The sequence below is a fragment of the Phyllostomus hastatus genome, unplaced genomic scaffold (assembly GCF_019186645.2).
Source record: "Phyllostomus hastatus isolate PE091 unplaced genomic scaffold, TTU_PhHast_1.1 phas_scaffold_200, whole genome shotgun sequence".
Classification (NCBI taxonomy): domain Eukaryota; kingdom Metazoa; phylum Chordata; class Mammalia; order Chiroptera; family Phyllostomidae; genus Phyllostomus; species Phyllostomus hastatus.
This window is the reverse complement of record NW_025334016.1, coordinates 2,775,552-2,801,934: the sequence shown is the minus strand read 5'-3', so window position 1 is coordinate 2,801,934 and position 26,383 is coordinate 2,775,552. Positions and strand designations below refer to the sequence as shown.

The window sequence follows — 26,383 nt, the reverse complement described above, 5'->3', positions numbered from 1 at the left end:
CCATATCTTATATTTATTACCAAGAAATATTATTTATATTTAGTTGATTCCAGGTCCTCTCTACAAATTCAGTTTCTTCATTATAATTAGTGTCCTTTACTAGCCAGATCTCATTACCACACTTGCAGTTAACTTGTGGATGAATTGGGTCACCACTTAGGGACACCAAGTATGCAGTCTTGACTGTCCACAATAGGATACATCCCTTAAATGGCTTCTCCTTCTCTCTCCCTCCCTCCCTACAACAAAGACCACAGCGTGAAAAGCACTGCTAACAAATACTAACCAGTGATGCATGTATCAACCTGAAGATATATCAGAAACATAATACTGAATTAAAAACTCAAGTTACAGAAAACTTAATGCAGAATAATAGCATACAGATGAAGGAAATAACTGCAACAATATTAATTTAGGAATACATGCATTCGTATTATAAATGCAAGGAAATTCAGAGAAATGTGATCATAGAGGAGAACACAGGAACTTCAGCAGTATTGAGTAATGTTTTATTCTCAAGATGAGTATTAATGTCTCATGATGTATATAGTTATTTGTGAATTATTCTAGTTATGTGCACACTGCAAAGTAGATGTTCTAAAACTAGTCCCTTATTAACATCAGAAGCTCACCAGGCCCTGTCCTTTATCCTAACTCTTGAGCACATTCTTTCATTGGCTTTTTAACCTGAATTTTCTCTCTACATCCCCTTAAAATGATGAATATTAGTGATCTACCTGATTTTGTGATTTGTCACCATCACATGAGACTGCCCTTCAGCTCCTCTCCTGCCCCAGGTCTATGAGCTATAATCTATATGTAAGTTACACTTGGTTTGCCAGGTTCCCAAGCATAATTACTTATTCAAAGGCTGCTTAGGCTGACCTAAAAATCTCAGGAGATCTGGATGGATAGGATCTTTTGCAGAGCCTTCCTAACTTTCCAAAGTCCCCACGTGTTTGTTCTATACATAGTACACTAAGCCAGAACTGAAGTTACTCAGAACCAAACTTGACCATGAGCCAGACCATGAGCCAGACCATGAGCCAGACCTCTCTGAGAAAACTGTCCTTGTCAGGACAGACATTCTAGATTTACTCTGGTCGTTTTTTCTACTTCCAAAGTCCTAGAGGCAGAAGGAATTCAGAGCCCCAAGGTTGGTATGAACAGGAAACACAAAACTTAAGATGAAAAGACATTCTTAAGAAAGGTTAAGAATTTGGTTTTTCCATCACTGTCAACTGTGTACTCCTCAGCTAAAGATACAAGTGGTTTATCCACCTATGTGTGCCTCATCTAAACTTATGCTGAAATTGGAAAACCACTTGGTAACTCAGTAAATGAATATATTATCATTACAGCCAGGTTCATTTAAGACACATTTTGTATTTGAAATGTCAGATTTAGAATGTCCAGACTATTCTATAGAATTGCATTTAGAAAGTATTCAAGAGGTTGGGAAACACAAAAATGCTTGACCTGAATCTTATGGCCATCCTTGTCTTGGGCTGTAAATGCAAGTCTGCCCTCTAAAAATTCAAGTATCTGCCCTGTGAGGAGAATAGAGGGAAAGTAGTAACACCATGAAGTAGCAAACGAAGAATACAGAGAAGATGGGAAATTAAGCAAGGGCATAAGAGAAATAAAATTACCCCATGAGACTTTAGTTAACAAAATTAGCCTTAAATAAATTTTGGCTCATCTGTACCAGGACTGCAGGAGCTGATTTGTAAATGGCTGGCCAAGGAGATCAGAAGTAGCCAAAACTATACAAAAAAAAAATCAGGATGTTTCCTCTGTGAGGCAGAACTACACTGTGATTATGATTTGGTAAGATAGACTTTAATTGATAATGTAGTCCTCCTGGAGAAATATGAGAGAAGAGGAGATAGGGAGCCTAGACATAGATAAAGGACACTTGAGGAGCTAGATGTCAATGATGCCCATGCAGACTCTGACCAACTCAGGCCTCAAAATGCAAATAACCTGTTTATTCTCTATAACACATGTTCCATGATAGGTGATGGGGCTTCAGTTTGGCAAATTTTCACTCAAACCATACAACTACTTCCTCTTTCTTGATTTTCATTTCCTCTGGGACACTTCATAGTATAAGTTGATCATCCATCAAGTTGTCCCTTCAGTGGTGGATGTCCTGGTCTTGCCAATGGAGTTTACTTTGGTTTGAACCTGTCTTATTTTTTCTCTGTATGCCAATGAAATCAAATTTCGGAGCCTTCACAGAACCAGTCCTGTGTTTTGATGAATTCATCTATGTACCAGGTTTTGATGTCCCTTTTAGATAGTTCATGGAAACATTCTAGAGAATCCCTTATCCACTACACATTTTAATAAAGTGGAAAAAATGAGTAAAAATGATCATGAGTACATTTTATCTAGAGTAAATTCTCATTCTTTTTGTTACATATGTCTGGTAAGCAATAGTCATATTACAAGAAGAAATTCAGTTTTTTACTTTATTCTTTAATACCTGCACTTAAATAGATATCTCTTCTTAGACACTGTAGATGTTGATTTTTCCCTTTCTAGCTAATAACCTGACAAACTGAGGTAAACTATTTTAAAAAGACAACAGGATGGTTTGTATGTCATTCTGTTGCCTTTCAGCGTAGATAGCTTTGAACAGGTCACTAACTGCTGAGCATCACAAAGTTGTGATAACAAATTCTTATAGCATCACACAGCAACAGTTTTTTTAAAAGCATATTTTGAGTAATAGGCACAAAAATAATAGGGGCTGATATTTTAGTTAAAGGAAAGGATATATCTGAATATATCTCATTAAGGGGTACTTGAAATGCTACTTTAAAAATAGAACATTTCTGAAAGTGCTCTTAGGATGAAATTTACAAGAATAAAATTAATTTCCTGTTTGCCTGTTACTGTGTGACAACACAATAATTAGGTAGATTTTTGGCATGCTTAGAGGGATGTTCAAGATACTCAGAATACAAGCTAAACAGCATATGCAAAATTCTCTTGAGATTACCTTTCAAATAGATGAGCAGGCAAGAATTCAGATGACAGCCAAAGGTAAGAACTGCCAGACAGATAAAGATGCTGTGGGCAGAGAAATAGTTCTTTCACTATGAACCCCAACATGGAAGACTCAAGGGCAGATGCTATGAACTGCAGGCATTTATTTATTTATTTATTTATTTATTTATTTATTTATTTATTTATTTATTTTTAGACAGAGGGGAAAGGAGGGAGAAAGAGAGGGAGAGAAACATCAGTGGGTGGTTGCCTCTCGTGTGCCCACCACCAGGGATCTGGCCCACAACCCAGGCATGTACCCTGACTGAGAATCAAACCATCAACCCTTTGGTTTGCAAGCTGGTGCTCAATCCACTGAACCACTCCAGCCAGAGCTGATTTTTAATGAAGCAGTTTCTTCTGACATAGGCATCTCTGTGTGGCATATGTCATAGGAGTATAGTAATTAAATTTTAAAAAATTTCACAGTGGGAGGCTGGATTGGGAATAAAAAGGAGAAAACTGTAATTGAACAATGATTAAAATAAAATTTAAAAAAGAATAAAAAAATTTCACAGTGGTATTGATTCCCTGAACAGTAATAGGAGACCAATTAACAATACCATCAGCTTTGTAGTGATCTAGCATGAGTAACATCCTCAGAATGTTCCACAATAACAGCCAACACTGACATAACTAGTCTTTATAATCACCTCACAAAATAAGTTCTAATATCCCCATTATAGATATGAGAAAATTGAGGAATAGAGAGCTTAATTATCATGCCCAAAGTCACCTAGATGGTGACCCAGAACACTCTTGGTTTCAGGGACCTTGCTTTTAACCATTGGATGGTGACTGTCTCTCACTGACCCCATAAAACAATAGCATCCCACAAGATATTACCAGATACTCTATGAAATCTTTAAAAGTTTTTCAGTCCAATAAAATTTTGGGTATGTTGAGTGAAACCAAGCTAAAAACTTTTTCTTCTACGGAACTAATTGTCTTTAACGCTCTAATGTTCACTGTAAATTTTCATAGAACTCTCAGTTTGGAAAAGGAATAATTTCTTCATAAACACAGAGAGGGAGGATGATTGGCTAAGCTTCTGACCCCTGCTTCACAGGGAACTTCTGTTTTTATCTGCTCTTAAGTTGAATTTCCTGGCAGGATTTTATTTGAAGAAAGAGTTCCAGGACCTGAAACAGTCTGAAAAGTGCTCCCATGATATCAAGCTACTGAATGCTTTTAAAGCCAAGGAAGAGCCCAGTCAGCTTTCTGTTTTAGATTTGTGTTTAGAAAGACATCAGCACTCAGTGATTACATGAGAGACAGGATAGAGGTTATGTTGATGATGAAGAAGCTCTTGCAAAAGTGCCAAGGAGAGATCAGGAACTAAAGTTGTGTTGTGGGAAAGAAAATAAGGGTCATTTCTTAGCTATTTGGGAATGATCTCAATAAGGTCCAGTTACCAACTAGATGTGGGTAGTAAGAAATAGGAAACAGAGTGATTATAAGGTTTCCAGCATGGGGAACTGCAAAGGATTTTAAAATATTAGTGTGTATAAGAACCACCAATGAGACTTGAAGAATAGATTCCTGCGGATCTGATTCAATAGGGCTGGGGAAAAGCCTAGGAATGTTGATGGTAATACTATTAACAGAGAGAGACTACAAGACAAAAATGGTTGGGCAAATAATATAATTAATTGAAATTTGGGCATGCTGAGGTCCAGGTGCTTATAAGGCAAGCATTAACTAAGATCTGTCCAGAAGGGCATTTAGAATATGGAACCACACTTTATCAGAGATGTCTATACTAGAGATATTTAATTGGGAATCACTGGTGCCTACATGGTAGCTAAAGCCATGCAAGGAAGATCACATACGGAGAAAAGAGAAAAAGGCCAGAGATAGACCATGAGGAATATCAATATTTAAAGAAGGGACAAAGGAATAAATGAGTTGGTGAAAGAGAGTGAGACAAGGTAATCAACAGAGCAGGAGAAGCAGTTAAGTCTAATGCAGTGGGAGAAAGGAATATCACTCAGAGTCATTGTAGCCCACCATTAAGTTCAGATATCAATGAATCAAATAAACTGTTACAAATACCTCCATCAGTACCACACTAAACCTAGAATCTCTGGAAAATGCACTATATCAATACATGCAGCCTAATCCAGTGTTATATCACATTTTCCTTGACTTAATATCCTAGGTTTCTAATAATATGCATTAATACATTGTGCAATTATTTTTGTATATGATGTAATTCCTTCCAGGTCATATGTTGTACTTGTGCCCCTGGGGCATGCCAACATCTGACCACAGTTATGGTCCTTGTGGTAACAAAAAATTGTTTGGGTGGGTATTAAGAATAGAAAACCTCTTGTATGAAAAAGATAGATGATAGATTGATAGATAGACTGAAAAATCAGCCATTATTTAGGAAATCTAAAGCTGTCATTGACCAAGACCAAAGGAAAGAATATATCAAGATAAATGTTTGAGAGGAAGCTGTACAATAGAATTTATGGTGCAGGAGACCATTTGAAGCCTGCAGAATTTTGAAGAGTTCTGCATGTTCTAGCATGAGTTTAGTGTTATCCTTTCCCTAGGAGTCAAAGTAAGCTCCAAGAAGTCAAAGTAGTCCTTTTCAAAAGAGTCTAACTGTTAAAAAAAATAGGCAGAAATGTCTTCAAGATATATGAACTGCATTGTAAGACAGCTTGAAAGTTGGTGTAAGAAGATGCAATATTTTACCTAGAACTTCATCTAACTGACATCCAATCCCAATTAATTGAACTCTCTATAGGACTTGCAAATGACTTCCAAAGCCTCACTGACATGAACTAGCTGAGAAGACACTAGATCCTTTGTGGAAATCCTCCTTTCAAATGTAAGAAAGATCTATTTTTAAACTACACATGATGTCAACCCTCACCCGCTCAGACCTCTCTTCTAGAACCTCTCTTCTAGAAGGGGAATTATAAACAACTACAGCCAGCCTTGCTGCCCCTCATAAGATTCATATAAGTCTAATTTGTAATTTCATGCCTGTCTAATGCAGCAAGAAACTGTGGACAGTAAGATGAAGAACATTTATGTTCCTCAAAGGTGGCCTTATACCATAGTCTACACCAGGTGTTGACAAACTTTTTCTAATAAGAGTCAGCCAGTAAGTATTTTAGGCTCTTTGGTACAAGAGGCAAAATCGTGGCTATTTGGTAGATACTTATGTAACAAGAGAGAAACAAATGTCCATAAATATTTTACTGACAAAATGTAGAATATGATAATGACTGAGTATAGTACTTTTATAACACAGATATAAAATGGGATTTTAGAATAGATGTTTCACTTAATTGAGATCCAATGTTAGTATTCCTATAAGCAAACTGATGATAGTAGAACTAACCTCACCTCAGACCTACTAAATTTGAATCCACATTTTTAAAACAGCCCCTAGTGATTAGTACACACCCTGAAGTTTGAGAACACACTAGTCTAGAGTTTCTTAAACACTATCTGGGTTGTGTTTCAATCTCTTTAGAGACTACAGTGAAAACTGGATCCTAGAAAAGGTTCACAAACAATTTGAAGTCCATTCAAGAATTCCTATAGGGTCTGTGGCCCTGAGGTTAAGACCCCAGGAACTCAATGTGCTCATCCCAAGGCAAAAGTGTTCAAAAATTAGAATGTGTGATGGTGTTTAACCTGTAAATATACTTAAAATCATAAAATTGTACATTCCAAATGGGTGGACTGTGTGGTATGTGCAGTCTATGTCAATAAATGTTTGTTTTTAAAAATCAGGACTTTTAAAATTTGGGGGAGAAGTGCTATATTTTTAAAACTCCCCATATGTTTCCAATGGAGATATCAAGTAGAGAATTGCAAGGACTCCAGGTTTGGGAGATTTTGGAGTCAGGTTTTGGGGTCAGGGAGCTCTGAGTTTACATCCCAGCTTTGCCACTTACTGTGTTACAGAAACTAAGATACTAAACTCTCTGAACCTCAGTTTCTTTTTGTGTAAAATGGCAATAACCATACCCACCTCATAGGGTTTCTAGGAGGATAAAAAAGGAAATGCTAATGCAAAATGCCTAGCACAGTCCCTCTCACACACTCTTTATCCATGAGAAGTGATGGAATTCCCCAGACATCAAATGCACAACCAAAAAGGAACCATTATATAATTCATGTTATCCAAGTCATAATGAATCACACCTGTTCTTATTATTCATGGTGTATTATATTTTATATTGGATCGTGTATTTCCTGCTCCATTACTATATTTGTCATAAGTGCTATTTCTTATGACTCATGGCAATAATGACAATAAACATGTAGTATTTATATACAACTGCCAGACACTGTTTTAAGGCCTCAGTTAACATATATTAACTCATTCAATCTTCACATTAATTGTTTGAGTTAGTTACCATATATGTACTTATATGCATATGTGTGTATATAGCATAATATAGCATAACATAATATATAACATAATATATAACATAACGTAACATACAAGTGTATATGTATGTTTTTTAAATTCTAGTAGTAACTACATTTATTTCCATTTTTGATGAAAACTAGTTTGTTCTTAACTACACAACACACATTTATAAATAATAAACATTGTCAATATTTGGAAGAACAAATGGCAGAGCTGGAGCCATCAGGCCATTTTTAACAATATAGCTTTTTAATTTGGGGTGGGTATGATGTTCACAGAAAACTCTATCTAAATATCCACCCTTCCATCCATCCATCCATTCATGGACACAAAATTTTGCCTTGGTAAATTTTATGCCCACCACTCCTGCTTTTGAGTGTGTACCTTTTTAAAAAATTTTATTTTAGAGAGGGGAAGAGAAGGAGAGAGGGAGGGAAACATCATTGTGTGGTTGCCTCTCATGCACGCCTTGTTGGGGACCTGGCCTGCAACCCAGGCATATGCCCTGACTGGGAACAAACCAGAGACCCTTTGGTTTGAGACCATTGCTCAGTCCACTGAGCCACACCAGCCAGGGCTGAGTGTGTACCTTTGTCCATACCAAAGGGTGTACAAAGATGGGCATGCAGGTACACCTGAAAAATGAAAGATGAGCTGCAGTGAATGTAGATCCTTTTGTTCCTGAGAAAGGTGGTTTGTACAGAAGTGCTACTCTGAACGTGGTTCATGGACTGATGCTGATTTGCAAATTCATATTTACTGTTCTGAGACAAGACATGTACAAAATTGAAGGTACTTAAAAACATTTATAGGATTTTGACATTAACATGACATAAGAATGTAATCAGTGCACTCATGTCATTGTGAGCTGAATTTTACAAAAGTATTAGTTTGAGGTGGTTTGATAAACTGAAAACATGAAACTAGTTCTTTACCACATAGAGTTTGGGAAACATACTATGAGGTGATCTTGAATATTTTCTTTTCCTTTTAATGGTCCTCAAACTAAGTGTTTTCTACCAAGAACAAAGCCTAGATGTCTGAATATTGAATTTTATTATAAGACAGTGTAAAGAGGATGTAGGATGTGACATCAGAACTTTATTAGGGGACCTAAGAAAGAAAATAAAGGCTTCAGCAGAGGTCAGGGTGTGGAGCAGGTAGAAGGAAATGAAGTTAGGAAGGGCCTGATGCTACTTGGTGACTGAAAGCATGGCTTCAGTTTAGTTAGGGAGGGAGACTTGGCATCAGTTGAGGAAATGGGAAGTCCTGAAGGGACCAGTGAATCTAAGAGCCTTGAATAATGATGATGGGTCTAGAGAACACAGGGCCCCTTGACAAAGGTCATAGAAAGGATGACAACCATTGAACGAGCATAAGAAAAAGGGCCAGATGGGCAATAGCTCCAGAGACATCAGTACAGATTGGGTGAGCCTGTGAACCAGGGAGAAGGGTAGAAATTGGGGCAGCAGGAAAAAAAAAATTCCAGAGAGACATGTTAAGAACTTACTTAACTTGAACAAGGTAACCCTGGCACACAGCAGGAACTCTGGTTCAAATCCAGGCTCTGAAATTTGTTAGCTATAGCATCTTGGTTACAAGGAAAGAACTTGGGTCATGGTAAATCCTCACAAAATTTGAGCAGTTACTATTATTATTAGTGGCAATATTGGACCTATATTTCATGTTTGCTCACCCAGGCTTAAAAATTTTTTTCCAATATAATCATCCCTGTCTGGTGTAGCTCAGTGGATTGAGTGCTAGTCTGCAAACCAAAGGGTCACCAGTTTGATTCCCAGTCAGGGCACAAAGATGGGTTGTGGGCCAGGTCCCCAGTGAGGAGGGGATGCATGAGAGGCAACCACACATTGATGTTTCTCTCCCTCTCTTTCTCTTTCCCTTCCCCTCTCTCTGAAAGTAAATAAATAAAGTATTTTTTAAAGAAGTTTTTCCAATGGAATTAATCAAACATATGATGATTTTATCTTCATTGTTCAGGAGCCTATTCTGCAGATCTTATGCTAATATTTAGTTACATTCTATTGTGCTTAAGTATAAAACCAAACATATAACTATTACAAGAATAATGAGACAGTCAAATAGGAATTCACTTGAGAGAAAATCAATGGCTAGTGTGTTGTATATAACTGATTTAGAAACAACTTTCCTGTGCTTAGAACACAAACTCAGAAATAGCCAACAAAATTGGACGACATCTGTGATTTGTTTGAAGCAGGTTAAATTCTTCCTTGAACATGGATAATGGAAATAGGATATCCCAGTGTTTTTTGATGTGGTGGTTTCCCATACTAAAGACTGTACTTTCTTGCAGTTATTTACCTTGGGCTGGCCTCTCAATTAGAGGACAATGATTCTTTGTTACAAAATGTGTTTTAATGCATACCTAGTTTAGTCAAAATATGCAAATTAATGATACATTTGTTTGTAGACATGGACGTCTTTACTTACCATTATTTGTTGAAATTTGGAAAAAAATGCCTGTTTCACATTAGACCCTTAGTATGTTGGTAGAAAATGCATCCTTATCCCTGGCTGGCATAGCTCAGTGGATTGAGTGTGGGCTGCGAACCAAAGTGTCGCAGGTTCGATTCCCAGCCAGGGTACATGCCTGGGTTGCAGGCCATAACCCCCAGCAACCGCACATTGATGTTTCTCTCTCTTTCTCTCTCTATCTCCCTCCCTTCCTTCTCTAAAAATAAATAAATAAAATCTTTAAATAAAAGAAAAAAAAAGAAAATGCATCCTTGATATCATACTACTTGATTTAAATAAAATTAATTAATCATATACTAATTTTAGTATAATTCCATGCCACAAGACTAAAAACTATTGCTGTCTACATATGGCTCCTGGGAAGATATATTAATGGATTTGTCTATACTCTGTACTTGAATTAAATGAATATGTTTGATATGATCTCTTTTGGTCTGTGTTTACCAAGTGGGCTGTGGTTGAACTTTCATTTTTATAATACAGATAAAAGTATGTTTAGATTTAAAGTCTATTTTTGAACTCTTGAACATCATTATTTGATGGCTTTGTTCCAAGTATGGTTTCTTTACACAACTCCATCTCCTACTCCATCTCAAGTGAAATCTACCACTTCTGTTATAGAATACACTATGATTGTTAAATAATTTTAAAAATTAAATTGCTCTTGAATATTTTACTTGCTTTAAAATGAAATATAGCTTAATTGCTTTTTAATTCATTTTCATAATTTCCCTCCAACTCCTGATACTTTCTTGGAAATATTTCCTGACAGCACAACATCAAAATGAATATGCCACTTGAAGTCTATTTACATGAACCAAAGACCCTTAAATGAACTGGACATGTTCTTACTGCAGGAACAAAGTGTTTCCTGGCATTTGGTTAGAAAGATTAAATCAAATTAGCCAGAATAAGTCAACTGTTACAAGGACTGAGCACTGCTAAATTAAACTTTAACGAACTTTAAGAGATGATCCTATTCATACTTAGAAATGAATAAGGTTATTAAGGGGTTCAGTGAATCTAAGTCTGATTTTAATATTTTTATTCAGTGAAGAAGAAAATAAAGTAAAAGCTTATTAATTATTTCATAGCTGATAATACAGAAAGTAAAGAAAAAAAACTAAGGTAAGGGAACACTTAAAGGAAGAAGTTAAAATAAGAAACAAACTGGCAACTCCAAATATTGAGCCTGCACTTTTGAAACATTAGCAAAAACAAAGATGGAAATCAACACATACTCAAGAGAGTATCCCCATGGCTAGAAGCAACAATTAAGTACAGTGCAAAGTGGCTGCCAATTTTGAGTATAATATACTGTCTAGCATCATTATTTGAGGTCTTTGATCCTCACATACAGAATAATGACTAAGAAAAATTGGACTTTTCTTGCACAGATATTGGAATACTTAGTATAAATCTTATTTAAGAAGTTTTATATATTATTAAAAATCTATCAAACTTTTAATACCAGTTGTCAAGGAAAACTGGAGCTGCAACATTTAAGAGTGTCTCAATACTCTAAAACTTGCTCACCTAACCAGAGCCTAGCACACAGAGGTGCTAAGATGTTAAGGCCCAATGTTTGAGAATATGGGCTCTGGTGTTATGCTGCCTGGGTTTGAAACCTGGCTCAATTACCCATGAATAATGCATTATGTGTATTTAAGTTTATTCCTTATAAATGAGATAATAATATCTATCTCATGAAGTTCTTCTGAGTATTAAATAAGTTACAATTTAAAACTTTTAGAAAAATCCCTGGAACATTCTAAGTATTATTGTTTGCTCTTTCTTAACATGAAAAGAAACCCTCACCCAAAATGAACTACTATGTGTTAGCAAAAATACACAGTCTGGGCAATGATCCTATACATTCAGAAGAATAGAATTTCTTTGGCCCCTTACAGTCCAAACTACTGTAAGACCATACTTGTTCAAGAAAGAGATTTCTAGAATACAGAGGATAATTATGTTTGTTTCTTAACATTTAGACATTTGGATACTGATATTCTGATTCTGCTACTGTTGGGAACTGCCCTGCCTGTTATCAGAAGCTGTAACCCTGCCAAGGCTAAGGCTGAGGGAGTGGCCTTGGACCATAAGCCAGCAAGGAGACAAAAGCTTATCTCCCTGACAGGAGTGCTGCTTCTGTTGCTTCATTCATAACTGAACCCCAAAGCCTGGTCGGTTAGCCAATGACGGGTAAGATTTCCCAAGGGAGGAACAACCTAAGACAGGCACAATCACGTGGGAGACCCCTGAGAAAGGACTTCGGGGGCTACAGCAAAAGGGGGTGATGGACCCTCACTCCTTGGCTTTGACATAGCCTGAGTCCTCAGGGTCCAGGAGAAAATCTCCTTATCTCTTGGTTGCCTTAGTTCCCTTGCTCCACCTAAGCCTGAAATAATGACAGGGTGGTGCAGCTCTGTGCTGAAAAGGGCAGGTTCCCTGGGTAATCAGGCCTAAGAAAGAATATGTAAAACCCTGTGAAACCTGCTTTGTTTAGAATGCTCAGTTGAATGATAAGGGTCCAAGGAAGAAGTAAGTTTGCTCTTTAAAGTTTTACAGCTGTTTGACCCTGACTCAAAATAGGCCCTCAGACTTCCTTGTTATCTATTGTTTGATCCTTACTTCCTAGCAATGAGTAATGAGCTTTTACCTGAATTCTTATTCAAATGAAACCAATAAAAAGCCTCTCTGGAGGGGGAACAAGGCATGCTCCCCACGTGAGGAGTGGCCCTGCTGTTCCTATTCCCCCACAGGACCTAGTTGTCTCTGTGTATGTTTTTCTCGTGTGTTGACGAACATCTGCAGCCGAGATGGATACTGCTGTCCGGTCTCCTCCACATACTACATACCTACATATTTCATGTCTCTAAAGAAAAAACTACTTACCATTTTTTTATTTAACAAAAAAATTTGTCTGAAAAACCTTTATCCCTACCCTTGAGCCCCAAATGGTTGCTCAGAATGCCTATGCCTCCTTGATGTGCATTTGCTCAGTTCTGTCCCATATGAAAGGATCATTTTTGACCTGAACCTTGAGGGATTCAGTCAGGTAGAGGTGTCCATGCTGTGGCTCTATGTTTCCATCCTTGATGTACCAGATCCTCTTGAGGTGACTCAGTTCTGAGAACTTACTCCCACCCTGTACCCCCATGATGCTCCATTGGTTCCCAGCATGATTTCCACTTATAAAGCACTAATTATTTGCCAGACACTGTTTTTAAGTATTTTGCATCTATTAACCCTTTTAATCCTACAAACTCCCTATGAGTGCAAACTAGTATTACCCCCATTTTTTACGTGAGAAAACTCACTTACAGAAAAGCTAAATTTTCCCAGTTTCACACAGCTGGGAAGTAGGAGAACCAGGATTCAAATTTAGGTAGTCTGGTGGCAGAGTCCATGCTCTTAACCCTTACACTATACTGCCTGAGCAGTTCAGACCCAGGGCCCTGTTTCCTGCTCCTGAGTTATTCTTCTATTAACAAATTTTACTTTAATATGTATATAGTGCTTCACAGTTTTAAATGATTTTACCTCCATGATCTTATTTGTTCCTCGTGACCACTGTGTGAGATAAGTTATGTGTGAGGAAACTGAGGCTCAAAGAGAGATAAAGTACATTCGTGGCAGTGAATGGTAGAATAACACTATAAATCTGGGTCTGGCTACTTAAGTCTGGGCTCTTGCTGCCCCTCTCATGATTCTGTTCCCAAGGTTTAAAAGAGAAGATACCCATGAGGTATGGAATTTCTGATGGAGGTGGGGTCTGACCAAGATCTTGAATTCAACTAGTTCTCAGACTGAGGGGTAGAATGGGGAAGTAGAAAATCAAAGAAAAAAACAATAGAGAAGGTACATGGGAAAGCATATATAAAAAATGTGAACAATTCTCATATAAATAAAAGGACTTACTTAGTAGTGTTTTTGGTATTCAACACAAAGAAATGTTAGAAGCAAAATTGACTTTAAGGTTTCAAATGTGAGAAACTAGGACATCAATGTCATTAGCAGAAACATGGATAAAATAGGAAGTGGTTTAACATAAAAGACAGTGAGTTTGTCTACAACCATGATGAATATTGGGTAACACTTGAAAATACAAGTGGAAAAATATATACCAGAGGGAAAGATTGGGAAATTGATATCTTGAAGGCATTTTCTTAGAGGTGATATTTAAAACTATGGGTTGCCCTGGTCATGTGGCTCCACTGGTTGGAGCACCATCCTGTACACCAAAGGGTTGCAGGTTCAATTCCTGGTCAGGGCACATACCAGGGTTGTGAGTTTGATTCACAGTTAGGGTGCATATGGGAAAGTAAGTGATCGACATTTCTCTCTCATTAAAATCGATAAATATATCCTTAGATGAGGATTAAAAAATAAAATAAATAAATAAAACTATAGGTGGATGAGAAGTCATAGGCAAAGAAAATAAGTAATAGTTTATGGGCCAAATGCTAAAACTTTGTGAGAAACCAACACTTAGGTAAGAGAAGAGGGAAAGTTGTAGAAATGTATTTGAATAGATAATATATAATGGTGGATAACAAGGAAGGATGAAACTCAAGAAATAGGAAGTGATCATGAATGGCACACAGAGCAAAGAAGTCAAGTAAGATAAGGATGTGGAAAAGTACCCTGCATAGCACTTATCACAATTGAAAATTATTTGGGTAACTTAACATCTTTCCTAACTAAACCGGAGTTACATAAAGGCAGATCTTAACTTAGTGTTTCCCACTGTAACTTCAGAGCTTAGCAATACCCAATACATAGCTGTCACCAAATAAATATTTATTAAGTGGATAAATAAATAAATGAGTACAATAAAACACCCTAGTAACAGCACAAGTGACCCTTGGAACTACAGTGTCAATAAAGTGATGAAGGTGATATGGTGTCATAGGGGAATTTAAAGAAAGAGGGCTTTTAAAAGAGAGAAAGTGGGGTAGTAAGGCAATAGGAACAGGTTTTGTTAGCTTCATCTTAGAGAAGTGTTTTTGCTAAAAGGAGAGAGAAACCAGATCAAGTGAATTTCCTGTCCTAGTACATTATCTATTTGTCAGATGCTGTACCTTTAAGAACTCTACCTGACTTCCAGATGATCTTTCACAACTTAAGATAGGCACTACAGTTGCCAGCTCCACAAGAGATGGAAGCAATGTGACCACCTGCTTTATTACTGCTATATTTAGTAAAATAAGATGTCTATGGGCTAGGCATGATGGAAGATGTGCATAAAGCATGATAAGGAAAGAGGTCAAAGGCAATGGTGATACTACCCACAGAAAGACAGAGCCAGGAAAGAAACCAAGTTGCAGAGAAGTTAAAGAGTCCTATAAAATCATCCAAAATGTGTTAATGTGTGTGGGTAGGTGAATGTGTGAGAGTGACAGCACATACACAAACAACATATGGGATGCACAAAAACATAGTTACAAGTAATTCCAAACTAGAAAGTATTAAAAACAAATAGCTAAGTGTTTACACATGCTGGCAAAATAGTCATAACATATGCCTTTGTATAATAGAGCTTAGGTAAAACAAACTGCTCATTTTACATATAAAATTTCCTTTTCCTTTTCCTTTCCTTAACATACTAAATAATAAGGAAGCAGTTTCAATAAAAATACTAAATGTGCCTGTAGGACACAAAGAGGTATATATAATTATTTTATTATTTAATTCCCTAATACCTATTAGAAGATGTTATCAAACTTGAACGAATTGAATGACACCATGCTAATTCCAAAGCTTATGCTGGCAGAGAATTTTAGAAAATCATAAGTACACAGAAAAAACATGATTTAACAACAAAAGACATTTCCTCATCTTTTCCCCATATATTAGTTGCCCGTACATAAATGTGTGTATGTGTGTGTATGTGTATATGGGTCTATTGAGGGATTGCACTAAAGTCCAATTAAATGTCTTCACATACTTAAGTCATGAAGTATAACTCATAAGTCTGTGTTTAAACTGTTGTCTAAACAACTTACAAGCAACTTATAAAGTAACAAATTAAACACTCAATTCCTGTGCTTAAGAGACATTTTAAGGAGGCTTAGATTTCAGTGGCATTTTTCAATACATTATCATCTTAAGGAATGTTTTCTGTTCACATTTTTGAGTGGTTTAAATGAATAACTCTTTTTTCTAAGTATATATTTTGATATGTTAATGATGTATTTTTCAATTAAATAAGGAAGATGGCATTGCTAATTAAAACAATATATACTAAAGAGAATTTTTAAAAAACCTGATACATCTTTCTAATGTATATTCATATTCACAGCATCTCATCTCCTCATGGTGTTAAAAACACATTTATCTTGAAATTATTCCATAGTTTTCAGACTTTATCAATCCTTCTACTAAATATATATCCATACTCCATGTTTAAACATATTAAAAATATTACTGAATGCAAACAACACTGCAACAATGCTAAATAAAACATCTGAGTTGTCTAAAAAATGAAAGAAATTCAGAACAAAAGGACTGCTATCTTATACATAGATGTATGAGAGGATTTTGGCAAAGTGACATGGTACATCTGCTGTGAACTTGACTCCTTTATGTCCCTAGGATACATATTTGTTCCTGGAGACAATCATTATTCAGTGGGATTAGTGTAATGTTTCAATATGTAGATTAAGTGCTAGTAACAAGATAACTTAATATTTCCCTCTTCAAACCATCAAACCTATATAAAAGCCCAATGGCCAAAATGTCCCTTCTATATATATTCCTTCCTTTCTCCTTATATTGTAAAAGTATTTCCCAACAGCAAACCCAGCCCCTGAGACACACAAAAATTCAAAAATCAAGAAATTAGTTGTGACACTGGAGACCCCTATTCTTACCTCAATTTGGTGGTTAGAACATTTTTGGAGGCTCACTTTTCTTTCAGACACTCAAACTGTAGAATGCTGAGCTACTTGACCCTCATGGAGTGCTAGCAGCAAGAACTTGAAAAACCAGTCACTCATGTTCCCACAATCTATTTACACAATGAACACACCCAGAAGTACCAAGTAATGTTTATCTATGGTGGACAGCTATTCCAAGAAGCAGGCAGTATCTCCATTTTTACAAAGGAATGCCTCATTGATCAGCAGGGTAAAGGTAATAGCTGTTTCATCCTCTAAAGCACATTTAGGAGAATTTTTGTCATGAGATACTTTAAAAATCTATGGTGTAAAGGTGATTCATTCTTTTAATATTTTATTTCCGAAAAGCTCTATATCTTAAAGGACTTGAGAAAAAGTATATCTAATGATAATAATAACTAACACATATATGCACTTTACACATATCAGTTCCCATAATTTCCAACACTTATTAGGTATGAACTATCATTATACCAATATCACAGATGAGCAAACTAAGTATTTTGACCACAGTTACCCAGTTAGTAAATGGTAGAGCTTTAAGTTAAATCTAGATACTCTGGTACCACAGTCCACATATCTAACCATGATGCTGAACTGTTATGACTTTTAGAAGATAATTTCATAACAGGATGTGACTACTCAGCTGAACATCAGACAATAAGTACAGTTTTCTTGCTGTTTGTACTATATTGCATCTTAAGATGGAGTAAGTAAAAGTCTTGGAAGATTATTTCCCTATGATGATTACTCTTTTATAGTATAATAATAGCCTTCTTTTTAGCTACAGGAGCCCTTTGGGGTTCTGTGGATTGATAAAAAAAAGGTAAGTTACCATTATTTGGTAACTCTTGGTATTAGAGTACCAAGAGAGATACCACTTCTGTTACAGAACAGAACAAGGGGGGCCTGGGACGATATACTATTATTGAAAAGGCCCCCAGGTCCGTCATGTCCGCCGCCCGAGGAAAGACGTCTCTCAATGCCAGAGATTCGTGAAAAGGAAAGGAAATGTTTATTTAATGTTATACAAGCTTAAAGTAGTGACCTAATGTCTTTATCAAAAATCCCAAAGTCCCCCAAAACACCCACAAACAGACACAGTCCTTCCTTCCTTCCCCCCTTTGCCCAGTCCAGAGTACCGTATTTCAGGAAAGGAAATAGAAGTCCATGGCTCAGACAGTCCTCTGGTTCTTAGTTAGTCCTCCATCTTGACTGGGAGACCTCCTTGGGTTCCCGGCACCCTCGGCTGAGTCGCCGGGATCTCTGCTAAAACCAGGTGGTGGTTCCCCTTCTAAAGCTGCGGGGGTCCCTGCTCTGTCCAGGCTTCCTGGTTCTCTCTTTCAGGGCTGCGGGAAGGGGAGAGTCCTCACTCTGCCAAAGCCGCGTGGTTCTCTCTCAATGGCCACCAAGTCTCGCTTTTAAATCCCCGCGGCCAATCTTCCTCTGCAGCCTCATTTCCGACTCCTCCCACACTCGGCTTCACATGCCAGAACTCGTATCCTTCCAGCTTTACTGGGCTGCCATCTTGAGTCTGGGCAGGCATGGCCCCATGTCCTGGAGCCAATCTTCTCCGAGCTCCCACGCAGGCGCTGTAGCTTGGGGGGGATCTGCCCCCAGTCACGTGTTGGTGGGGAAGTTACTTCCATTCCCCTGGCTCAGAGATGATCACAGCTATTTAACATATCTAAGCGACCAGCCAAAGGCTATAGATATGTTAAATGACCACACCAGAGGGTAGCTGCAAGGCTGTTGCTATGCAAAACAGCTCTCAATGGCCTTGCTCCATTTGTCCCTTCCCCCAACCCTCACCCTGGGTGGGGGGATGGAGACATCTTAAAATCTCCTGGACACCTTAAGTTCTGGACCCCATTTCAAATGCCCATTTGGGGTCCCCCCTCTTGACTGCACCCTGTAACACTTCCTTATGTTGGAAAAGTCACACAGGAGAAATCATTACAACACTTTAAAAAAGTATGAAGGAAGGCACCGGGGAAAATTGGGACAACTGTGATATACAATAACAGTAAAAAGTTGAAAAAAACACAAAAATGCTTTCTAAAAATATCAAGTATATATGTTTTGTTCTGTTTTTCAGATTCAATGATTCCTATTGATCTGTCAGGTTCATTGATTGTTTCTTTAGCCATCTCCAAGCTGATGTTGAACCCATCTAGTGTGATTTTTATTTTGGTTATTGTAATTTTAAAATTTTCATTTATTATTTATAGTTTCTATTTATATGCTGAAATTACCTACACATTCATTCATTAAGACATTCCCTAAACATTCATTCATTAAGACATAGAATAATTGCTTTAAAGTATTTGTCTAAAGAGTACAACAACTGGGCATCTTAGGATTTGTTTCTACTGGCTTTTTTTTTCTGGACTATAGGTCATATTTTCCTGCTTATCTGCATGTTGAATACTTTCGTTGTATATTGAACAATGTGGATGATATATTTAGAAACTGTGGGTTCTGCTATCTTCTTCAGAAGAGTGATTTGTGTTCTAGTCAAGTTGAATATATTTGGTATTCTGCTTTGTTAAGGCAGTTATGCAGAAAACTTAAGGTTTGTCCTAATCCTGATTAAGTTTGAGGAATCAGATTTCAAATTCTATGTCCTTTATGGACCTTATAAGGGTTGGGTTTTAGAATTATTTTCTTTTGTTTTATTGTTGTTCAACTACAGTTGTCCCCATTCCCCCCACCACCACACCCATCCCCAGTTCCTGCCTTTGATCATACCTCCCTTTGGCTTTGTCCATGTGTTCTTTATACAGGTTCCTTGATGATCCTCCTTTTCCCCATTATCTTCTCCACTCTCCCTTCTGATTACTGTCAGTTTGTTCTTTATCTCAATGTCTCTGGTTATATTTTGCTTGCTTGTTTGTTTTGTTGATTAGGTTCCACTTATAGGTTCTCCAAGGAGGACATACAGAGGGCCCAGAGACATATGAAAGGATGCTCACCATTACTAGTCATCAGAGAGATGCAAATTGAAACCACAGTGAGATACCACTTCACACCGGTCAGAATGGCCACCATAAACAAATCAACAAACAACAAGCGTTGGTGAGGTTGTGAAGAAAAGGGAACCCTAGTGCACTGTTGGTGGGATTGCAGACTGGTACAGCCACTGTGGAAAACAGTATGGAATTTCCTCAGAAAACAAAAGATGGGACTTTCTTTTGACCCAGCAGTTCCACTGCTGGGATTATACCCTAAAAATCCTGAAACACCAATTCAAAAGAACCTATGCACCCCAATGTTCATAGCAGCACAATTTACAATAGCCAAGGGTTTTAGAATTTTTAAGGGTGGATCCATTGTAGGTCTTACTTTACAACATGGCCTTTACTCCTAAGGCTACTGGTGTCTCAGCTGGATGCCCAGGTTACTTATGAGGTATTATCAGAGTTTCCTCACTCTTGTTGACTGAAACTCCAGCATCCCCCAGTATGAGTCAGCTGGTAATAGCTCTGTTCCCTTCTCAACCCTGAACCCTCTGGTACGTTTCAGGTAGTTTTGCCTTGTGAATATTCAGCCCAGTTCTCAGCTAAAGATTCTTGAATAATCTCCAAATGGAGTTCTGAAGATGTTCCTTAATATAGCTCCCTCTTCTTTGATGCCCTGTATTGCAAATTCCAGCTTTTTTATGTCTACTGAACTCTGTTTTCTGCTTTCTCAGCCCAGCAGTACTACTGTGTTCTATCCAAAATTCAATTCACTATGTCATTGGGACATTTTCCCCAGGCAGAGAACTGGAGTGGTGGTTGAGCTACCTTGTGGGTTTCCTTTCTCTCTGTAATCACAGCATTGTGCTGCCTATTGTATAATGCTCCAGAACAATCAGCTCATATATAGTGTCCAGTTTTATGGTTGTTTATGGCAAAAGGGCTAGTCCAGTACCAGTTTCTTCATCATAATCAGAGTAACATCTTTCAAGGGGATTCATTTTTTACTACATTGAAGTGTCACGAGAAACCAATTTGCTCTGTCCAGTCTTACACAGTCTTGTGAAATTTTAACTATCTCAAAACATAATCAGCCCTGGCTGGTGTGGCTCAGTGGGTTGAGTGCCAGCCTGTGAACCAAAGGGTTGCCAGTTTGATTCCCAGTCAGGGCAGATGCCTGAATTTCAGGCCAGGTCCCCAGTAGGGGGCATGTGAGAGGCAATCGTAAACTGATGTTTCCCTCTCTCCTTCCTTTCCCCTCTCTCTAAAAATAAATAAATAAAATATTTTAAAAAACACAAAACCATGTGCCTCATGTCACAGGAAGGTTATGGGAACAACTTCAGGGAACATGAGAAAATTAGCTGACTGCTGTGTCCTTTATCCTCACCTAGCATCTTATTTTGGATTCCCTTAGAAGCAGATGCTGAGACGTGAATTTCAATAGAAGTAGTTTATTTGAGATATTTTAATTTCCTATGGCTTCTCTAACAATTACCACAATTTTGATTGCTTAAAACAACACACATTTATTATCTTACAGTTCAGAAGGTCAAAAGTTTGAAATCACTTACAGTAAGCTAAACTCTGGATGTTTGCAGGACCATATTCCCTACACAGGCTACAGGGAAGGATCTGTTTCCTTGCCTTTTCTAGCTCCTAGAAACAAATCCATTATCAGGGGGTGGGGAAAGGGCTAGATAATTCCTCCAAAAAAAATGGAATTATCTTCTGTAGGGCAGGCCCCTTATACTGCAGGCTTCCTTGGCTAGGTGAGTGTTCTAGGAACCCATCTGTATCAGTGTATCAGTTGACGTTGTTGTGAGAGGCTGCATTTGGCTTCAGTGATTTTTTTTTTTTTTGAAAACTCTTTCAACACAATTGCCCATTTCATGATGGGTGATTTACAAGTACACCTGCCCACAACACACTGCATGTTCAGCAGTTTTTGATCAAAAATGGCATGAACCCTGTGCCCCACCCTCCCTATTCACCCAACCTCACCCTGAGTCTCCTTTTTTTGTTTCCCCTAGTGAAAAAAGTCCTCAAAGGGAAGTGGGGTTTTTTTTTGCCAATGTGGAAGAGATGAAACAAAAAATGGCAGAAGCACTAAAAGGTGTCAAAATGGATGAGTTCAAAAATTCTTTTGAGCAGTGGAAAAGAGTCTTGATAGGTGTACTGCAACAAAGAGTACTTTGGAGAGTACTTTGAAGGTGACTGAAATTTAAATGTGTAAGAATAAATACACAATTTTTTATTAATAAATTCTGGGATTTTTTGGTCCCCCTTTGTATTCCTTGCCTGTGGCCCCTTCCACCATCTTCAAATCCAATAATAGGACAGCATTTGCTTCAATGGTCACATTGGCTTCTTTTTCTGTATCAAATCTCTCTCTACCTTCTTCCTATAAACACACTTGTAATTGCATTTAGGGCACATCCACATAATTGAGAATGTTCTCATCTCAAAATCTTTCACTTAATCATGTTTGCAAAGTCTCTTTTGCCATATAAGGTAACATTCACAGGTTTATTAATCAGAACTTTGGTATCTTTTTAGGCCATTAACTGGCCTACCAAAGTCCATCCTCAAGCCCCTTTAGATTCATGTCCATCTCACATGCAAAATATATTCACCTCATGCCATCAACTTCAAAAGTCTGAACCCTTTTTAGTACCAGTTCAAGGTCTAAAATCTCATCATCTATATCAGGTATGGGTGAAATTCTGGGAATGATTCATCCTGGGGCAAAATTCCTCTCCAGTTGTGGATTTCTGAAACTGGAAAATATGTTATCTACTCTCAAAATACAATGGTGGGACAGACATAGGATAACTAAAGTTATAGAAATTCTGATTCCACAAGGGAGAACACGGTGAGTCAGTAGCCTGAAACAATTTCAAAATCCAGCTAGTAAATTCCATTAGGTTTCGAGGCCTTAAAATAATCCTCTATGGCTTAAAATTCTGCCCTCAGCCTGTGGTTCAACCCTTACTGCCACAGCCTCCATCTTAGGACCTGTAACTCTGACCTCTGGGCAAATTTCAAAATTACTGAACAATATTCTTATGTCTCCTCTTTGTATTCTCTTTTTAAATGATTATAACATCTGCTGGTTCTCTCATGAGTTAAGTAAAAAATCTTTTAACATGTGTTTATTTCATATCTGTATGAGTGTCATGCTTTTATCTTGTTCTGAAAATTATCTTTTAGTCATTTCAGATGTCAAACCAAAATGTCCAATACATTAACGTACCAGAGCCAGGTAAATTTCAATGACAGAGAAGTATACCTCATGCAGAGTTTAAGTCTAGGCATTCCTTTTCATGGTCTGGGTGAATCCAAAGCACCAATATATTAACTGTTTCTCTAATTTTCATTTTCTGATCTCCTAACTCAGTCTTTGTTTTATTTTGGATACATTATAGCCCATGAGTTATTCCCCATTGTTGGCAGAAATGGGTAGGAATTTGGTTTTAGAGTCAGACCATTTTGAGGTCTCTCTAAATGGATTCATGATTTATAGAGATCTAATCTAGACTGGAAGAGAGACAACAAAAAATTTGAGTTTGTCAGTCTTTTGTCTTTTGGTTTATCTGTTTTTAATTCAAATCAATTAAGAATTTCATACCCACTTGCAGAACAGCATTTTGATAACTGGACTGGCAAGATTTTCTGTTTCTGTGCTTATTCTTAATTCATGGCACAATTATAGAATTGAAGCTCTTATTTCTAGTTCTCTCTCCTTGTATGTCTAAGTGTCTGTAATTCAGAACTGCCTTCTGATTGTATGAGTGTGTAATACTTTTCTACCTCTGGGTAATATTGATATATTCAATCATAAAATCTCTGAATTTAAAGGAGGTCTGTCGTGATTGGCATATCTAATAAATAATTGATTATACAAATGGAATATTCTTAAAATTAAACTGTGATACTTATAATGAACTAAATTTAAACAATATAAATTCTGCTAGAAACTGACTCACACCATTTCAATAACACAAATTCATGTAAATTAGGTGAGAATCTTCAGCAAACAAGCGTAGCTTAATAGATTAGGTTTTGTGAAAACAATTATGTCTTCTCTGATTTATTAATATTAAGTATAATATAAGCATACATTTTTATGTTACTTGGGTATATTTTTCCTAAGTTAGTTTTACTGATCAAATGAACTACAATTACTTCCACTAAAACTTCAAGATTTGGAGAACGTGAATTTGTTTAGCCAAATAGAAACCATGTTTCTGACAATCTTGAATTTTCACAGTAATAAGGTTTTATAGTATGTCAGCTTGACAACATTTCAAACACCTTTAGATAATTGAAAATCTTAGATATTACTTTGAGTTAAATAATAGATGTCTTTGATTATTTATAATTAAGATAAAACACTGAAACATTGATGACTATACTTTAAACCTATTTACTACTGTTTCCTATTTATACATGCTACAAAGAGGCTACATCTTTAATTCTGTCAATGAACATGCTCATCTCTGCCACATTGTGATGTTGTATAAGGAATGTGTGTCACCAAATAAAGCTGGGTTAAGTGTATGCCTGAGCTAGTCTGATAAAATCACAGACAATACACAGTTATGAACCCTAGTCTTCTTTCCAAAAAAAAATGACTTCTTTTAAAAGTTATAATTAAATATCCATGAATGAGATTCTAATAAGGGTCTCAAGATTAAGGGGAAAAGGAGAATGCTTCTCTTCTAAAGTAAAATGTCATTTTGTACCAGAATAGAAAAGAGGGGGCTGAAATACAAAACTGAGCATCTACAGAGAGCTTTAGAAGGTTCTTGGGAATAGAATTTGAAAAGGAACACAAATGTGTGTTAAATTTTTTCCAAATCTGAGTCAGTTTTTATGAATTTATTCATAAGATTTTCAAAAAGAGCTTGTGGTTACTTTAGCATCAAATATTACATTACACTCAGTTTGAGAATTTGATTTGTTCTCAGCAAAAAGACCAAGTTTTATTAGAGTATGGGTCTGCTCTTAATGGGTCTTACCTTTGTAAAAGGTCATTCCTCAGCTGTATCAGTTTCCCATGACTGCTACAACAAATTACCACAGTCTTGGGTAGGTTAAAAAAAACATACCTTTATTTGCTTACAGTTTTGGAGGTCAGAAGTTTGAAATCAGTTTCTCTGGGCTACCCTTCTTTGTACTCTGCCTCAAAAGGCAGAGATTATTTATCTCAGCAGAATAAAGGTCTACACCTTTGCTCTGACTTTATTATGACCCTCATTATTCTAATAAAATAAACAGCCCTGGATGGTGTGGCTCAGTGGATTGAGTGCCAGCCTGCAAACCAAAGGGTCACTGGTTCAATTCCCAGTCAGGGCACATGCCTGGGTTGTGGGCCAGGTCCCCAGTAGGGGGCATGTGAGAGGCAACCACACATTGATGTTTCTCTTCCTCTCTTTCTCCCTCCCTTCCTCTCTCTAAACATAAATAAAACCTTTAACAAAATAAAATGAAATAAACAGTGAAAGTTATATAGTTTTTTAATGTTTATTTACTGTATTGCCATTTTGAGTAATAGCTTCCATAATCCTATCTTAAGTGCTCAGATGTCTTGATAATTTTATTTTTGCCTTCCACAAATTGAATTCTAAATGAAAAATGAAATAAAATAATACTACAAAATATGTTTGGCACTTAAAACTGAGATTTCCTAGATGGCCCTGGAAGTCACTAAGATTCTGTCATATTATAAAAAGAGAGGTGATGGACTTACTAGATTTGATGTACTACTATTTATAAGTTGCCCAGAAAAAAATTATCCAAAGAGGTAATCAACCTTTCTTTGGTTAAATTTGAATAGGGAAAATATTATTAACATAAAATTTTAGAAATCATATTGTGTATTGGAAGTTCCTGGAGATTTGTCAGCTCCCTCACTGTCCATTATATGTTGTTATTTACCAGAGTTCTGGTGGCCCTTTCCCTGATGATATCAGGCAACAACACTATCATGTTAACAGGTGTAACATTAGCTGTTATTGTTAAATGTTTTATTGCAACCTTACTATTTTAATTTGTACCTAACATCATATAGGCCAATACTTTCAAACTAAGGATGAATATCAAACTTATCACTAAAGCTTTATTTAAGTACAGATGTTCACACCTACTTTAGACTTTTTCTAAAACAGCCTTAATCATTATGTCCATAGACGTTTTGTCCAAAACTCATGTATTTGAAGTGGCTTTATTATTGTTTATATACCACACAACAATAATAATTTCAACTTCATTTGCATTATTTTTACTAAGTCCTTCCAGAAGGATTTCTTACCTGTGAAGTTTTTAGTAATAAGTTAATCACAGTCATTATAAGTGTATTTCTCCTCCAGATTGTTCAACTCTGATGGTTCCCATAAGGCCATACAATCAGCTAAAGGACAGAGATCTAATTTTCAACAAAGGACTGTCTTGAGAACCCCCAAGAAAAGGAAGAGTATTTCAAAGAAGAGGTTCATTGGCACAGGGTTCAGATGTCATCACATAATCACCTTTAATAC

The 26,383-nt window shown here is 36.9% G+C and overlaps 1 protein-coding gene across 8 annotated transcripts in view; it reads right to left on the bottom strand.

Moving 5' to 3' along the window:
- The window catches only part of SYTL5 (synaptotagmin like 5), a 212,491-nt gene that overhangs the window by 99,091 nt on the left and 87,017 nt on the right, over positions 1-26,383 (bottom strand). The window contains exon 2 of one of the 8 annotated variants that reach the window (XM_045860673.1): positions 3,011-3,081. The exons of 6 other annotated variants lie outside the window; for them this stretch is intronic. The gene's annotated coding sequence lies outside the window, so the exon portion shown is untranslated. Of the gene's footprint in view, positions 1-3,010; positions 3,082-16,854; positions 16,939-26,383 lie in introns of those variants that run through there. One more of the 8 variants, XM_045860672.1, reaches the window with a different exon arrangement.